Genomic DNA, 17,484 nt, shown 5'->3' with positions numbered 1-17,484 from the left:
AGAATGAAAGATAGCAAAATAATCTCGTTATTTTCATGAGTTTAACGAGTCTTGAAAATAACTGAAAGTGACTCGAGATAGGTTTCATTTTTACAAAAGCTTGAAACAGATAAAAAATATGCTTTAAAGTAGTTTCATTTTTACACAAGCTTGAAACAGAGATAAAACTGTGCTTGATGCCCCCTAAGCGTAACTGCTAGAGCGCATGCCCCCCAGCTTCATTTCATTCAAACGGTTGGATGAAATGAAGGTTCATGAACGAGATCATTTGAAAGACTTGACCTTAAACTGTAAGAAAATTATGCAAAAATTGAAATAACTAACCTAAAAATACAACTTAACATCTATGAGATCTAGTCAATCTCTCGACTCAAATAGAGGAGGATTTGTTTCATTTTTTAATGAGCTTGACACAGGAAAAGAACTATGCTCGGATTTAGTTTCATGTTTATGCAAGCTTGAAACGAAAAACTATGCTTGTTATAAGTTCACATGCCCCCAGCATAATGACGCAAATCAAGGTACATGCCCCCCAAGCTTCATTGCATTCAATGAGGTGGATGGAATGAAGCTTTACTTTCAAAATCTTGGAAAGACTCGTGGGAGGTGTTTCATTTTTTAACGAGCTTGACACAAGACAAGGAACTTTGCTCATAACTACTCTCTACAATCTATCTACATATCCTAAAATCTAGCTGATTCATTTTTTAATGAGGTTGACTCAGTAAAAGAACTGTCCTCATGCTAGCCTATTTCATTTTTTAACGAGGTTGATACAGGAAAAAACTATCCTCGTACTCACTGATTCATTTTTTAACGAGGTCGACACAGTAAAAGGAACTTTCCTCGTACCATCCAGTTTCATTTTTTAACGAGGTTGAGAGAGGAACAAACTATCCTCGTACTTACTGATTCATTTTTTAACGAGGTCGACACAGTAAAAGGAACTTTCCTCGTGCTCCTTGTTTCATTTTTTAACGAGGTTGATACAGGAAAAAACTATCCTCGCGATATCCAATTTCATTTTTTAACGAGGTTGAGACAGGAAAAAACTATCCTCGCAACCACTGATTCATTTTTTAACGAGGTTGACACAGTAAAAGGAACTTTCCTCGGACTCCTTGTTTCATTTTTTAACGAGCTTGACACAAGACAAGGAACTATGCTCGTAACTTCCAGTTTCATTTTTTAACGAGGTTGAGACTAGAAGAAACTATCCTCACTACATCCAGTTTCATTTTTTAACGAGGTTGAGACAGGAAAAAACTATCCTCGCAACCACTGATTCATTTTTTAACGAGGTTGACACAGTAAAAGGAACTTTCCTCGGACCTGATTCATTTTTTAACGAGGTTGACTCAGTAACAGGAACTTTCCTCGTAAACATTGAGCATGGCTTCTAACTGGAAGAAAGACATGTCAATGGACACACCTTGATCATGGCTTCCAAGAGGTCTTCATCAGAAGGAAGAATAGTTCTCTGGAAAGAACACATGTCAAGGGACTCAAAAGGGATAAGAACATCGTGTTCAAGTAATCCCATAGAGTTTTCCATGTCAATTACCGGATCTAAATCAAAGGAAGATGAGCAAATAGTGAGAGGCTCACTTACATCGGTAACTGAAATCATGGGACCGGTTGCCACATAATTAACCCGTGGCAGGGTAGATACCACTTTAGAATCAGGAACATTTAGGGGTGTCATATTATTGGTAGTTGAAAAAAGACTAGGGAACGAAAGCTGGTCTACAGTCACAATACTGCCATTGTGAGGGAAAGACATCACGCAAAAGAGTGTCGATACGACAGCTTTCATTGCATAAACATAGTCTCGCCCAAGGAGTAAATTGAAATCCAAGGGACCTCGAACTACCATAAGATCAACACAAACAGTTTTACCTTCCAAGGTAATAGAAAACTTAGGAAGGATCCCTAAAGGTTCACTAATTGTTCTGTTAAAAGCTTTCAGATTCTGCGTAATAGACGCAAGCTGAGGGGAACCCAAAGCTTTCCAAACAGCTGAGGATAAAATACTAACAGAAGCACCTTCATCTACCTGAGTACGATGTATGTCCCTACCACCAGCCTTGACAATGATTTGGAAAGGGATGGAGGAAGGAAGACGAGGTTCTGTCAGTCTATTCCAATCAAAGGAAAAGACCTCAGTACTTGGAGGGGGTTTTATAGAAACAGGTGAAATGCCCCCCGGCATAGAAGAATCTGATGTAACAAAAAGAACATCAGCGATATGAAGTTTACTCTCGAAAGGGAGAGTGTGATCGACCGAATGTGAAATTGAATCGACCACTTGATCAACTAATGGATCATCAACTTGAGTGACATGAGTTTCACTCTCCAATGGAAGAGTGTGATTGACTGTACTTGATATTAGATCAATCACTCCGTCAGTTGACGGTAGGTTGGGAGAAAGTTTACGGTAACCAGTTGGAAATTCTTGCTGTGGAACAGTAAGTTGTTCCAACAATGTTGAGGCTTCATCCATGTGAGGGCAAATGTGAGTTTGATGACTCCCTTTGCATAACTTACAAGGAAACCTAACTTTACCCTTTTTCCCAGGAACCTGACTATCACTGATTGATGGATCAACGGAAAGTTGATGAGATTTTTCTGACCATACTTCCAAGACCTTTGGAATACCAGGACAATTGACAAGGAAGTGGTCACCCTTACAAAGTCTGCAAGGGTATTTGGGTTTACGATGCATGTCGGAGTTTTCCTCAACACAACTAACACTTACAGCCATGGTTGGTTGGTTGACTTCTTTCTTATCTTGCTTCTTCTTCTTCTTTTTCTTCTTCCCTTTCTTCTTCTTCTTAGCCTCCTGGTTACTAGCATCAAGGCTTTTACCAGGCGAAGAGGAAGAAATGGAGGAAGAAAAATTAGGCGAAGAAGGTAAAGGGTCAACAGAAGGTTGGTGATGTTGAGATGGTGAACTCGGTTGAGGTGAAGCATCCGGTTGAGGTGGAACAATTGGAGTACTTTGGGCCAACGAAGTTGAAAATAACCATATCGGTAAACCTATTGTAAATCCAGGTAATGACAAAGTAGCCATATAAGGAGGACCAACATTTCCAAAGTAAGGAAAAGTACTAGGATTCTCATTAGGAGGGGTTCCTAGGTTGATAAATTCCGGAACATTTGCCATTATATTCAACTTCAGTGAATTTTATTAACAATTTAAAACTAAAATTAACAATTCACAATTCACACCTAACAATTAAAATTCACAATTCACACCTATGGTCTCTAAAAGTAAAAACAAACAAATTAACACGCGCTATCAAATCTAGGAGTCAAACCATGCACAAACAGTAGCCTTCCAGACCGAAAACACTAGTTGGAGATGAAACCCAACATCGCCGAATTCAGTACAGAAGTGGTGGGTGGAACAGTTACCCCGGCAACCTGCTTAATGAATAGACCGGCACAAGTTCCTCCACTTTAACCGTCTCGAAGTGAAGTGAACCCCCCGGAAAATCCAAGTGAGTATAACCGACGTCTGCTCCAGGTACAGTGGGACCTTCCCTCCACCGTCACCTCGGTAGAACCCTAAAGATTATGGTCACTAAAGTTACCAATCACAACAATTACACCTGGGGGAACAGTCTAAACTCCGACAGCACGCAAGGGCAGAGTAACAAGCTCAATCCCCTTACCGGCTCCTTGACAGTAATCCAAGGTTTACCGATAAGTGACCCCTGGCTCCTCGACAATGGTTAATCCGAGGTTTACCGTTTGTAATACGTACTGTCTGGCGTCGTTCCCAACGAGGGGGGAATGATCCCCTCACTGGTTCGGACACGAGCTCGTGCTTCTCCTTTAAGAGGAGCTTTCCCAGAGTGCAATTGAAACAATTGGATTTATTCTACTCAAGATAAACTATCTGTTTGGTTTTGTAGTCTTGGAGAGTTAAGTACTCACCTACTCCAAGACCCTAGCCTAAGCTATGTTGGTGTTTCAAAGCCCTAGAAATGTAAAAATTACTAGATGAATTTTAATTAAGCGCTGTGTTATTAAGGCTGTTATTACTCAAATGGGTAAATGGAGATGAAACCAATGGTGTTATGACCCGACTCAACTGAATGCAATCGAATGTGATAATGTAATCTTTTCAATTCGATGAATCCTAACTAAAGTAAGGAGAGAGTTTCCATTCACTTCCGACAATGCAAAAAATTGATGCACTAATTTTATCAAGAAAAACTAATGCAAATCAATTCCAAACCATTTTTTATTTTTATTTTTTGTGTAAATTCAAATCAAAGAAAGCTGATCTAAATCTACAATATATTTTTCAGAATGTAAACTATGCAATTGTAATCTAAGCACAATTCACTCGAAAAGTATGCAAATGTAATCTATGCACATTTTTCAATAATATTCTGAAAATGAGAATTCTAATTGTGCAAATGTGATCTATGCAAGAGAATTCTCAAACACAAGATGATTCTAATGTAATCTAAGAACCAATCAAGTGCAAGTCGAGAAAATTGGGTGAGAGTTCCAAAGATCAAAACATAAAAACACTCAAAGGCGATTAACACTCATACACAATTTTGCAAAAACAAAAGCAAAAAGATGGAAAATTGTGAAAAGACTGAGAGAAATCTCCAAGTAATGACCAAAGGAAATCAAATTAAGAATTTCTCAAAAAAGAGACTCAAAACACCCAATTGATGAAAGCTAAAAGCAGGAATGCTAATGAAACAAGTTCAGGTGAAAATTTTTGACAGGGTACTAAAGGATCTGGGCAGAAATCACTAAGAAAAACCAAAATCTAAAAGCAATTAAAGCAAAAATGGAGTTTTCCTGAGTTTTTACAGGAAGACGCAGGCAACCCGTTAGAACAGGCGCGGGCCCGCTCTGTGCAAACGGCAACAACGCGTCCAAAGACGCACTGTGCAGTACTCAGAGGGTGCGTCCTTCTGGAAAAGTTAAGAAAAACCAAATCTAACTAAATCTAAAGCTAAGCCACCCAAATACTAATTCTCACAGTCAAAAACCAGAAAATAAAAATGATTTTCTCAGAGCAAAGTTCACACAAAGGAAAAGACTTTCGCATTAATGGATTCCCCAGCGGAGTCGCCAATTTGTCACACGGAATCTGTCAAGGGTGCGGACACGACTGACCTTCCTAGAAGTCTAAGACATTCTAATGACAAACAAGACAAAATGGAGTGATCTTTCTCTAAATACACCTTTTACAACATGAAAACTACAAGTGTTTAGGCTTACCTTATTCCAAAACGCTGTTGTTGAAGTCCGTTCTTGACGATCCGGATGAGCTCCTCCTTCAAGTCAATTCCTGCAACCACAAACAATCAAACAATTACCAAGCACTTGCATTTCATATAATAAAACATATATTCAACATGCAGACCAAGGAACACATGAAATAACTCATTAACACAAGCTATTGAGAAAAATAAACCAGTTTGTATTAATAACGAAACAAAGAAACTCTTACAACCTGGCCTTGGTGTTGTGCAAGTTCCTCCCAGGGTCCATCAAGGGTTTTCCTCTACTTTGACAAAGCTCACCCTCTCCCAAGTAGAATCAAGTGAAGACAATCTCTCCTCACAAAGGCTCTAATGGAAGACCTAAATCCTGCAGCATTTACCCAAAGAAAATGTATAGCTTCAACCTCTTCTCCTTCTGGCTCAATGCCTTTATTTATAGTGCTGTAAAGAGGTTATTCAGGTCCACTATCAATGGGATCATCCCCCTCTTTGGGTGGGATAGCTCCCTTATTGATGGGATAAGTTCCCCCTTAATAGAGATACATGAACCAACTGGAGGCGCATCCATTTCATCAAACCGACCTCTAGAATGTTCTAGAAGTAACCACAAGTAACTTTTTCAAGATAAAACTCGCGTATTTTGCCTTTTACAGAGGGACGCACCTGTCCCTTAACATACAGAGCGTCCATGGACGCATATTTTGTGAACAAGGTCAGCGTCCCCGCAGGTAAGGCTAGAGAGAACCTGCGACCCCAGAGATAAACATAGTTTTTACAAGACTTTCTCTCTTCTTTGAGTTTGAGATGGATAACAGAGGCATGAGACTTGCCTAAGAGGGTAGCATGACTGTTGATTTGAGCCATACTAACTGTGAGTAGTCAAGGTGACATTTTTTAGTGTAACACACCTAATGATATCATGATCTCAAATAATATTTGAAAATAATACAACTCCCTTCATATGATCAAAGAAATCATCAATCCATGACAATGGATACCTGTTCTTGATAGTTACCTTGTTCAGTCACATGTAATCAATGTACAATCTGAGAGTACAAATCCGTCTTCCTTGTAAACAACGCTAGTGCACCCCAAGGAGACACACATGGCCTTATGTATCCCTTATCAAGCATCTCTTTAGGCTACAAATTTAATTCCACCAACTCGGGAGTGCTCATATTTTATGGTGCCTTAGATGATGGTGCTGCTCTTGGTATCAACTTCCTGGGACTCTAAATTAGACATAAATTAAGGCCCATATGACCATCCTTCAGCACATTAAACCTCTATTTTTCATTAGATAATGTAGTTTTAAATTTAATAAGCTCATTAGAAAGGTTTATGGATAGTTGCATATTTGTGCCTAATATTGTTTATTTTTGTGGAATATTGTGAAAATATTGGACAAATTATGGAGATTTGGAGGAGGATATAATCTAGGAACCTACTCCCTACTACAGGGGGGTCAATATTAAATAATAAATCAACAAAATATTTTGGGCACAGATTGTGGAGCTCCAATGATTGAGAAAATCTAGGAATGTGTTCCACTAATCAAGGGATTTTGGTAGGGAAAGCTTCTTCCTTTCACAATGAATGATTCCTAATAATTTTGTATAAGTAACAAGTCGAAGTTTTTTCTAGGGATTTATTTTTATTAGTCTTCTCATGGAGAGAACTTGTAGTTTTGCAACTCCATTGTCATTACTTGTAGGGATGTAATTGTATTGATAGAAATAATGAAGATTTTTGCCATGTTCAAATTCTAAATCTTAGTCTCCTCCATAGGAATCTGAGTTTCCTTGGGCTTGGCCATCCTAGGAGCCTCAGATCCCTTTTGTATCATTTACTTTTCTTCCTTTCACTTCTTATTCACATGCATCTCTTGTTCTTGTCTCTTTTCTATTTCTGCATTTAGTATTAATTATTTCTTGTTCTAGGATTGGGTTAAATTGTTGAAGTAAATTATTTTGAGGGATAAAAAGCATAATTTCATCATTATAACAGATTTTTAAGGTCGTACTAATCATTGAGCTACTTGGATTATTTTTCTTATTCCCAAATCTAGATTCCTGGAAATCCCTTTGGAAAATAACAATAATTTTCTACTATTTTTCTGAGAATTCTAAAGAGATTCAATCAAGTTTATTAAACTTGCATTAAATCACAAAAACATTATAGTTAATAATAAAAATTACCCCATTGCATTTGCACTTGATTAGGTTAGGCATTTGATAGATTTACTAGCTCACTAGTTCTTGAATTTCTAGATTTTAGAATAGTAATTTTCTGTTATTTTTTAGCATGGGTTAAAAAAGGTATTTTTGAGTGATTCTACTTGTAATGGATACCTAGGAAATCCTAGTAAATAAAAAAAATTATCCCATCCAATTTTTATTTTATTTTCTTGGTAATTTGGTGAATTATAGTTTCCTGTGGTAACTTTGTTGTTTCTTGCAGTAAATTTGTTGTTTCCTGTAGTAGATTTGTTGTTTCCTGTAGTACTCTTCCAAAGTGTATCTAATTGCCTATTTTTTCTCAAAAATATTGGTTTCAATCCCTTAGGGTTGAATCATGACCCATAGGATCTAAATAAAATATTAGGGAAAACTAAATACCAATTATGACTTGCCTATTTACCCATGCAAAACATTTCAACGATTTGGGCTAATGGACAAATTTATGAAATAGATAATACAATGATGATTTCCACATCCAATGAACTCTGTTAATGGATATAAACTCTTTGAAATGTAATGGTTGAAATTTAGTTCATGATATTTACTTTATGCAATTAGAATAGGTTTCTTTCCTTGTATTTTCTTTCTTGCAATAGGTTAAGGTTTCCATTTCGAGCATTTCATTTTCTACAATTAGTTTAGGATTTTATTTCATTACATGCACTCCATTACATCATGAAAATGAAGGAAGGAAACATTGTACGCTACACATATAGTGTCGATACCTCTTAAGTTTGTACAAACATCAGGTTGATAATTAAAGTTGGCAGCCTTGGGAGTTGTAGCATTCTTGTTGCAATACCGAGGCTCATCACAACTCAATAAAGAAATCAACCTCCATATGAGACAAGAACTTTGGAATCTCTGTAGGAAACATATCTTCAAACTACTACAAGAAAATATACCTCCTCAAGAATTCATCATCCTCATCTTCCTTCCCTTTTTCACTAGAAACATGTATTGTAAACAACAAACATCCTTTCTTGTTGTTGTCTTGATCTTGCATAGTTGTAACCATTCTCATTGATGTAGGATTCTTGTTTCCCTATAAGACTCTCTTTTCTCAATCATCATCTAGGCACTTAATGGTCTTTTCATAGAAATCTACCTTGGTCATGTGAATGAACAACCATTCCATGCCCAAAAGCATGCTATAAGAACCCAAAGGAAGCACATTAATATGTGTTTATGTATGCATGCCATTAAAATAAAATGCACAAGATCTCACCCAATGATGAACTCTTCTCTTGGTCCTTGTAACCAACTGCACCAACCAAGATTTTGTATGCACTTCCTTATTCAACTAAGATTGATCCACGAGGTCGGGACTAATATATCTATAATTTGATCCAAGATTAATCAAAATAAAAAAAACTTGATCACAAAGATTACCTTTCATATCAATAATGGATGCTTAATGATCTTCTTTCCTATTATCCACTATGCATAGATCTGGGGAACTCTATGACCTACATCCCCAACTATACGCGCCTCCTAAGAATTGTAGATCTGAGGCTTGCCGCCCTAATGTGATGAACAATACCTACTACAATGGTCTCCACCACGGGTCCAACACCTCAAATGTATTTTTCCATTGCCTTTATTCTATTGCTGCTTAGGTTGAGGTGCCAGATTTTCCTTATCACCTACATCCTGAGGTCTTCCTCACTTCTTAAGTCATTTTCCTTTAATCTTGTCATTACCTTTCCATTTGTGATTGAACTCAAGCTTATTCTTTGAATTCTCGTAATAATTCTTCAGCTTTCTGATGGCTTTCTCCAATGACCAAGGCTCATCAAACTCAATTCGATCTTTGAATGACAATGACAATCCATTAATGAGTCTTTGGTTATTTTCTTTCTCGTCCTTGAGATATGGCACATATCTCAATACATCTATAAATTTAGTTGTGTACTCTTCATATATCATTGAACCCATCCTCAGCTCATAGAAGTCCTTGGCCTTCCATCATAATACCTCTTAGTTAGGTACTTCCTCTTGAAGATTCTTTCAAACTCATCCCAATTGAGCTCCTCTTCCCTGATGCCTTTGACATGCTTAACAATATCCCACCAGATATTTGGTTTTCCCTTGAGACTGAAGATATCTATCTTTGCTTTCATTTTCTTTGAATAACCATGCAATTTGAAAAATTTCTTCATCCTAAGTAGCCATGCTTTTGCATCTTTTGATTTCTTCATTTCCCCATCAAAATTAGGAGGCTTCGATTTAATGAACTCTTCTAGAAAGTACCCCCTCTCACTTCTCCTATAAGAATGATGGCGATGATGGTGATGTTGTCTCTTAGAATCAGAGCTAGAATAAAATCCATGAATGCTAGTCCTCCTCTCAAGTGTGTCTAAGGATCTTCCACTCTTCATTGAATCATATTTTTCCATTTTATACCCTTTCCAGGACTTGCTTCCATCTGCACAATCAATGTTTTCTTCTTGTCTGTCCCCATAACTGATCCCCCGTTGTTCCTACTTTTGTAAATATGAAAGGCTCTGGGGATGACTACATTAACCTCGGCTTGCTTCTCTTGAGCTATGGAAAGCCTTTCTTATGCTTCAATCAACTACTTATTATTTGCCTTCTAACTCACTATTTCTGCCTTCAAATGTCTTAATGTATCTGCCAAACCAAGAGAATATCCATCTCCCTACTGCTTAATTTATCTCTCCCATCCTACCAATCTCTGTTTTGGCCTGTATGGAGAGTCATATGAACCATACTTAACTATTCTTCCCTTCATCTCTTGGCCTCCTATCTCCTGCAATATTCCATTGTTAGCTAAATAAAAACATAATCAAAATCATACTTCAATGTATCTCAAGGGAGGTTATTGAATTTGCATAGGTCAATATATATTAGCACGATACAACATCACAAGCATACAATCTCATGCATGGATATCATAACCATAACAATAAATAGCTAACATGAACACATGCTAAAAATATAAACAATTGACATGCATGTATAACAATCTACATTTACCCTGAGGTCCAATGCTGCAAACTCACTCTAATTACACCCTGTAACACCCCACCTCACATTTTCCTTTTTTTACAAGTTGTCCGGGGTAAACATGAGTTGATAGTTACTATGACATGACCCAACATCTAATTTCCAGTTATGGAAGTTGGGTTTATTAACCAGAAACATACTACAACTTCCCAGGGACACCAAACCACCCAGATGTTAGAAGACATCCACTGATGATCTTACCATGAGTTGAAACTACCTTTTCCCTTGACTTAACCACCCAACCGCATGCATTCCAAGATATGCATGTGGCCATAAGGCGCAACTGCACACATACGCCTTCCTCCATGTAGCTATAATCAATATTTCTGAGTAACTTAAGAGACCGTGGCTACAAAATCAGTGCCACATTTTTAGGGCTAGCCTCTAGGCCACCTCCCAAAACTCTTTAGAATCATGTCTAAGGTAATCACAATATACATAACCTATAATTAGGCTCAGATATTGCCCAAAAATTCTAGTCATATGATAAACATTTAGACAAAAATATCATAAACATGGTAGCTATAGGTCATGAATTCATATTTGTACATTATTCCCTTAGTTTCTTCAAAGAATTATCAAGAAGGCTTACTTCCTTCTCAAGCTAGCTATAACAAACCTAGTTAGCTTATGAATTCATATAACTATTCAATAGCTTATTGAATCATGGACAATATCTATAACAAGAACACACCACTTAACCATTCCTATAACCAACATTTAACCAAAATTAATTTGTGACAAAGTAGTCATAAAATCAACACAATAATCAACACATGTTCTCATAGATCTCAATAAGAAATAACACATAATAACATATGCATAAAGGAAACCAAGTCAGGGACTTCCACGTACCACCTGACCATCTATTAGGTTGAAAAAAATATTTATTTTAGCCAATAACCACCATGCCATATTCAAAGCATGAATGTGGGATCACATGGGATAAACCAAAATAGAACTAACCAATGCTTTGAGAGGTTAAACCACCTCAACACTCCACCATAGTGATTTCACCTAAACCGGTCTCGAAATCACCGAAACCAAAACCATCTTGGATGCATCTGACATCTTCACTATATCTAGAGGAATTTTCCTATCTCCACCCATCCATCAAGAGTTACGGGGGAATTCCCATCTCCACCCTTAAACCTTGGGGATTTCTTGATATCACCTCACTAGGATCCAAAATATACCATCCATCCAAAGCTTAAATAAAACAGGAACTGTGGACAAGGTAAATCTCCTCTACGGACAGAGGTTATCCCTCTAGCCCTAGAGTGGGTCTAGCCGCAAATAGAACAAACTAATGAAAACTTCCTTAAACTAGAATTGAATAAGAGGGCCTACCTCTTAGAACGCTAATCCGTTTGATGGTGACCTCGCTCCTTTGCTCTAGCTCCTTTCATTCTTGTCCTTCAAATACCTAAAACAAATAGACAAGAGATAACAACAAACGTAATAGCATACAATCACATTCATTTTACTTAAAAATTCAAGTAACCTTAAGCCATCCAATGTAATATGACACTCAATGTAGGAAATAAATCATTAGTTCTATTGATATAAATCTCAGAAAGAGATACAACCAAAGCCTTGACGTTGTAGGTATCCTCCAACGTATCTGGGTTCCAACACCACTTCTAGCATCTCATGGTTAGCCTCAATAATTGAAGTTTAAGGCTACTTCCCTTTAGTTCCATACCAAACCAAACACACTATTCTCCCTTTACACACATAAACTAGAAGGAAAATCTATAGATACCTTGCTGGTTATTCAAGCTCCAGAAAAGACTAGTTTAGCTTGGAAAAAGAGGAGTTTATATAGCTTTGATGGAGGGGAGATGGTTCCTCTTATTATGGGAGAGGCCTTATCTCTTGCATTTGTTCCATATTAATAGGGGATAGGAGCCCAAAATGAATTCCTCGGCTCTATCCAGCACAACCATTTACCAGACTTCCATTACGAAGCTTCTAGACCTAGAAGCTTCAACTCCATATTTAAAAAACTTGACAAAAGAGGATCAGTATGAGTGATGAAGGGATCACCTGCACCACACATCGCTAGGCCTAGTTTTAAACCCTATAAATTGGCATGAGGAAGAAATTGAGCACTAGCATTGGTCTTGTAAACTGGGATAAAAGGAAGATTCTTGGGAAATTATACAAAAGGGGAATGCTTTTCACATGAATAGGGATGTAAAGGCATGCTCTTCATGATGGGAAAGCATATAGAGATCACTGTAGAGGTCCTCTAGGATCGAGGAATGGGGAGTACAGGGACAGTGACAAAATGTTGTGTAAAGATTCCCCCTAAAGCGTGAAGGCTAAACTAGATTGAGGGGTGAAATGCTTGACAGGTAGATGCATGGAGTCGGAGACAATCGTTGGAAAACCTGCAAGAAAGCATAGATACATATACATCACTGAAAACTTTGATAAATGATACATGAATCATGGTATGGATGTAACCATCCAAAGAAAGATCATGTAAATGGATCCAAGGTATGGGCACAGCCATCTAGTAAGGAGGATCATATCGAACCAAGATATCGTCACAACCATCCAATCATGAGAAGGATCACATATAACAACTCATTTTATGGTCACATCCATCCATCTGAAAGAGACATGTATATCAGCATGATCATGTCACATCACCTTGCAACCTGGACTTTAGTAATCTTAGCCCAAGGTCTTGCACTCCAACATGACCCGATCAAAGTACAAATTCTGACATGCGAATAGATGTGTTGGAGTCAAACATGTTAGAAAATCTCTTGATTATCAGTCAATGATGTGAACTGTTAACAAGCACGAGAGAAACCACCAATAATGGCAATGGCTCTCAAGGTACTAGCAGTACAATCCACAGAATGTGAATAAGGAACTGAAGTCAAACACCCATGAAATCACCTGATCAAAAGCCAATGATGTGAAGTTGTTGTCGAGTGTGAAGAACTTTCCATTAGGGCATGCAAGCTCTAAGGTACTGGAAAGGAGTCTCTTGGCCAACTTCCCAGATAATGAGCTAAAGTCGATAGGAAGTGACCTTGTTGAAGGAGGGCCATGATGTATCCCACATCATTGATACGAGACAAAGGGATGTAATGATTATGGATGATATAGTGAATCAAGAATGAGTGTAACTTGAGAATGATAACTCTTGAACATATTGGCGACACGACTCCGAAGTTTGGCAGCTTTTGGATCCATAGGATCAGAGGTCATGATGATGTGGCATAGATCAAATGGAAAGGAAAAAATGAATGGACCAACCCAAGAAATTCAATGATGAAGTGTGGATATCCCAACCTGACATGAAGCATAAAGTGTCATGTTCAAGAGTGAGCTGCTGACACAACTAATAGAATTTCCCATTTTACCCCACCATTTCTGGAAACTACCCCAATTATTTTTTATCACAAGCTTGAAGGGGGTAGCATGTGCTGGCACTATAAGTCCATCATTTGGATGAATCTGACCTAGTAAGATTAATGAGCCCTAGGAAGGAGAAGCTCATGTCCATCATGGTGATGAATCCGATGTCATTTAATTTTTAACGAGTCCAACAAAGGTGTAACTCAGTATCCTTTTCATATTTAGAGAGTTTGAAAAGGACACGGAAAAGAAAACTCCAAAAGGTCTCTTTTCGTACATTTGTGTCTCTCGATCCCGAAAAAGTAAAAAACAATACTTGAGAGAACCTCTTCACCATGTCAGCGAAGGAGTACCTTTTTTGTAAATAGTTTATCCCAACCCGAAAAAGGGGTAAACATATACTGGGTAAACGATGTTTTGCATCCTTTAATGAGTTCAAAACAACAAGAGCTTAGAAATATTTTTGTGTTTTAAGGGTCAAAAAAGAGTTGAAAGAAGACTCCCTGTTTTTATTTTCTTTAACAAGTCAAAAAGAAATCAATATTCGGTGATCTTTTCTTTTGAGTTTTTACGAGTTGAGAAAAGAGGTTAAAGGTGACTCATCCTAGAGGAACGAGTGGTATAAAGGGTAGCAACTGGTTCCAGTTATGGTGGAACTGCTCAAAAACATGTAATGGTCAAGAGGCTGGCTAACAAGACTACTCATCGTTGCAGTTCTTCAAGAAAGGAAAAACAACCAAGTGAAAGCATATGATCAGCCAAAGAGATGGTGGTGATGGAATGAAACAACCAAGGCTCATCTAGCATAAACTAGCTGATAAAAATGGTAATCACGAGATGTAAATTGGGCATGGGTTTATTTTTACACAAGCTTTAACCATGGGGAACTGTGCTTGAATTCAGTTTCATGTTTACACAAGCTTGAAAAAAAAAAATATGCTTGAGTTAAGTTTGCGTGCCCCGAGCATAATGAATCAATTCAAGGTACATGCCCCCCAAGCTTCATTTCATTCACCAAAGTAGACATCAGGTTGCTAAAAGGTGGATGGAATGAAGTTTCACTTTCTAGATCAAGGAAAGACTTGACTGGAATTTGACGAGATCTTAATCATATACTTGATTTGGAAAAGGGAGTTGTTTCATTTTTTAATGAGGTTGACATAGTAAAACAAATATCCTCAAGACTCCTTGTTTCATTTTTTTAAGGAGCTTGACACAAGACCAGGAACCATGCTCTGACACTTTGTTTCATTTTTTAACGAGGTTGGGACAAGACCAAGAACTATCCTCATGACATCTGTTTCATTTTTTTAACGAGGTTGATATGGGAAGAAACTATCCTCGGACTCATCTGTTCATGGACCATACAAGAACATGACTCCCAAGAGGTCCTCACTAGATGGGAGAACCACGCTCTGAGAGGAATACATGTCAACCAGTACCAATGAGATATCAGGTTCCAATGCCCCAGTACATAATGTATTATACCATCTGTGTGATCATTAGTAGATGTGGAGATGGAATGGGTAGCCACATAATTGACGTGTGGTAGGGAGGGTACTGCTTACACAAAAGAAAAAATAGGGGACGATGGTTGCAAAGGAGGCACCTAGTGACAAATGAACAACAATTGATCAATGGTCACTATTCTCCCTTCATGTGAAAAACAAACCACACAGAAAAGTGAAGAAACAAACATAGTCGCATCCAGGGAGAAGATTGAAACCTAAGGGACCTTGGACTACCATCACGTCTATATAAATGGACTTTCCCCCCATAGTAATGGGAAACTTTAGAAGGATCCCTACGGGTTCACTAGTTCCTCTATTGAAAGCCAACAGATTCTAGGTGGCAGGCATAAGTTGTGGGTAACCCAAAGCTTTCCAAGTAGTAGAAGACATGATGCTAACATACACACCTTCATCTATAATAGTGTCATGTACTACCATATTATAGCCTTGTACTATGATCTAGAAAGGCAGAGAAGATGGAAGGCGAAAAGCAGTCAATTGACTCCAATTAAAAGAAACAATATAACTACTTGGTGGGGGTATCATATGATTCCCCCCATGCTCTACAGTAATAGGAGAAGGACTCTCCCGAACAACTGAGATGGGAGGGTCACTCTTTGATTCATGAGAATCTAAGGAGACGATAAGAACATGAGTAGTATGATCACTACTCTCTTTGGGAACAGAGTGAACAATTGAAGGCGGAGCCAAGTCGACACTCTTTTCGACCAATGGTTGGTCAAGAATAAACATAAGAGAGTCATGCTTAGGAATAGGAGAATGGGAAAGAGATGAATCCAAGTCAATCTCTTTACCAACTAATAGAGGGTCAGCAGAAAGCCTTTGATAACCAATAGGAAGTTGGGGTTGAGGAGTTGTAAGGTTTTCCAAAACTTTGGAAGCTTTATCCATAAGAGGAAAATGGTGAAGAAGATGCTCTTCTTCACATAACCTACAGGGGAATTTATGTTTTCCCTTATTCTTACCATTACTATCTGAGGGTGTAGCATCAACTTGATCTCCAGAGGTCGATGGGGATGGTCAATCCAGATCTTGAGACCATACCTCTAAGACTCTGGGAATGCCAAGACAGTCTCAAAGGAGATGGTCACCCTTACACAGCCTGCAAGGGAATTTTACCTTTTGCAAAGGATCAGAAGGCTTGTTTACAGGAGGTGCAATGGAGTAATAACCGCATGGTTGGCCACTCACTTATCTGACTTCTTCTTCTTCGTCTTCTCCTTCTTCTTCTTAGCCTCCTTGTTACTGGATTTCAAACTTTCACTAGGCGAAGTAGAAGAGGAAGGTGAAGAAATATGGGAAGAAGGTGAGAGGTCAACCTTAGAATCAACATGGTGTTGTTCAGGGGAAGGAGGTGGCTAGGCAGGAGTTGGGACACTCGGGACCACCAAGGTTGAAAATAACCATATAGGTAAACCAATGGTTAACTAAGGGAGGGACACCATTTCCATATAAGAAGACCAACATTTCCAGAAGAAGGAAAAGGACCAGGATTCCCATCCGAGGGGAATCCTTGACTGGTAGACTCTGGGAATGTTGCCATTGGAATCGACCTTTAAAGAAACACTAAGGAAGATAACTTTAACCAGGAATATTTTGTGGGTAGTTAATTTTAAGACATTGAATCAAAAATTTGCCTTTTCATATTTTAAGAGTGAAGAAAAGGGTGAAAGGTGACTCTAGTCTCTTTCAGAGTTAATGAGCTAGAAAGGAAAAGTGCTCATTGATCTTTTCAAATTTAAGGAGTACAAAAAGATCAAAATGACTGATTAGGATAATCTAGGGAAAAGGATTACCAGGTAACCATGAATTGAAAAATACCTCCCGACGAACTGAAAAGTACGAGCAAGAAATATCCTCGAATGTTGTGTTCGATGTATCATGTTTACAAGGTGACAGACTAGGCTTCCTATGGATAAAGGATTGCAAACCTAGTGGGGTCTCCCTTTATATACGTGACGGTATGGTGAGCACAAATCCATACTACTATTGTCTAGTGCCAAAGTGAAAGACAACTGCTAGGTTTAAAGACATCAGAAC

This window comes from Pinus tabuliformis, chromosome 3_2 (genome assembly GCF_031772625.1).
Source record: "Pinus tabuliformis cultivar Carrire ecotype Pingquan chromosome 3_2, CPIR1, whole genome shotgun sequence".
NCBI classification, from domain to species: Eukaryota; Viridiplantae; Streptophyta; class Pinopsida; order Pinales; family Pinaceae; genus Pinus; species Pinus tabuliformis.
Note: the sequence above shows the minus strand (reverse complement) of the source record.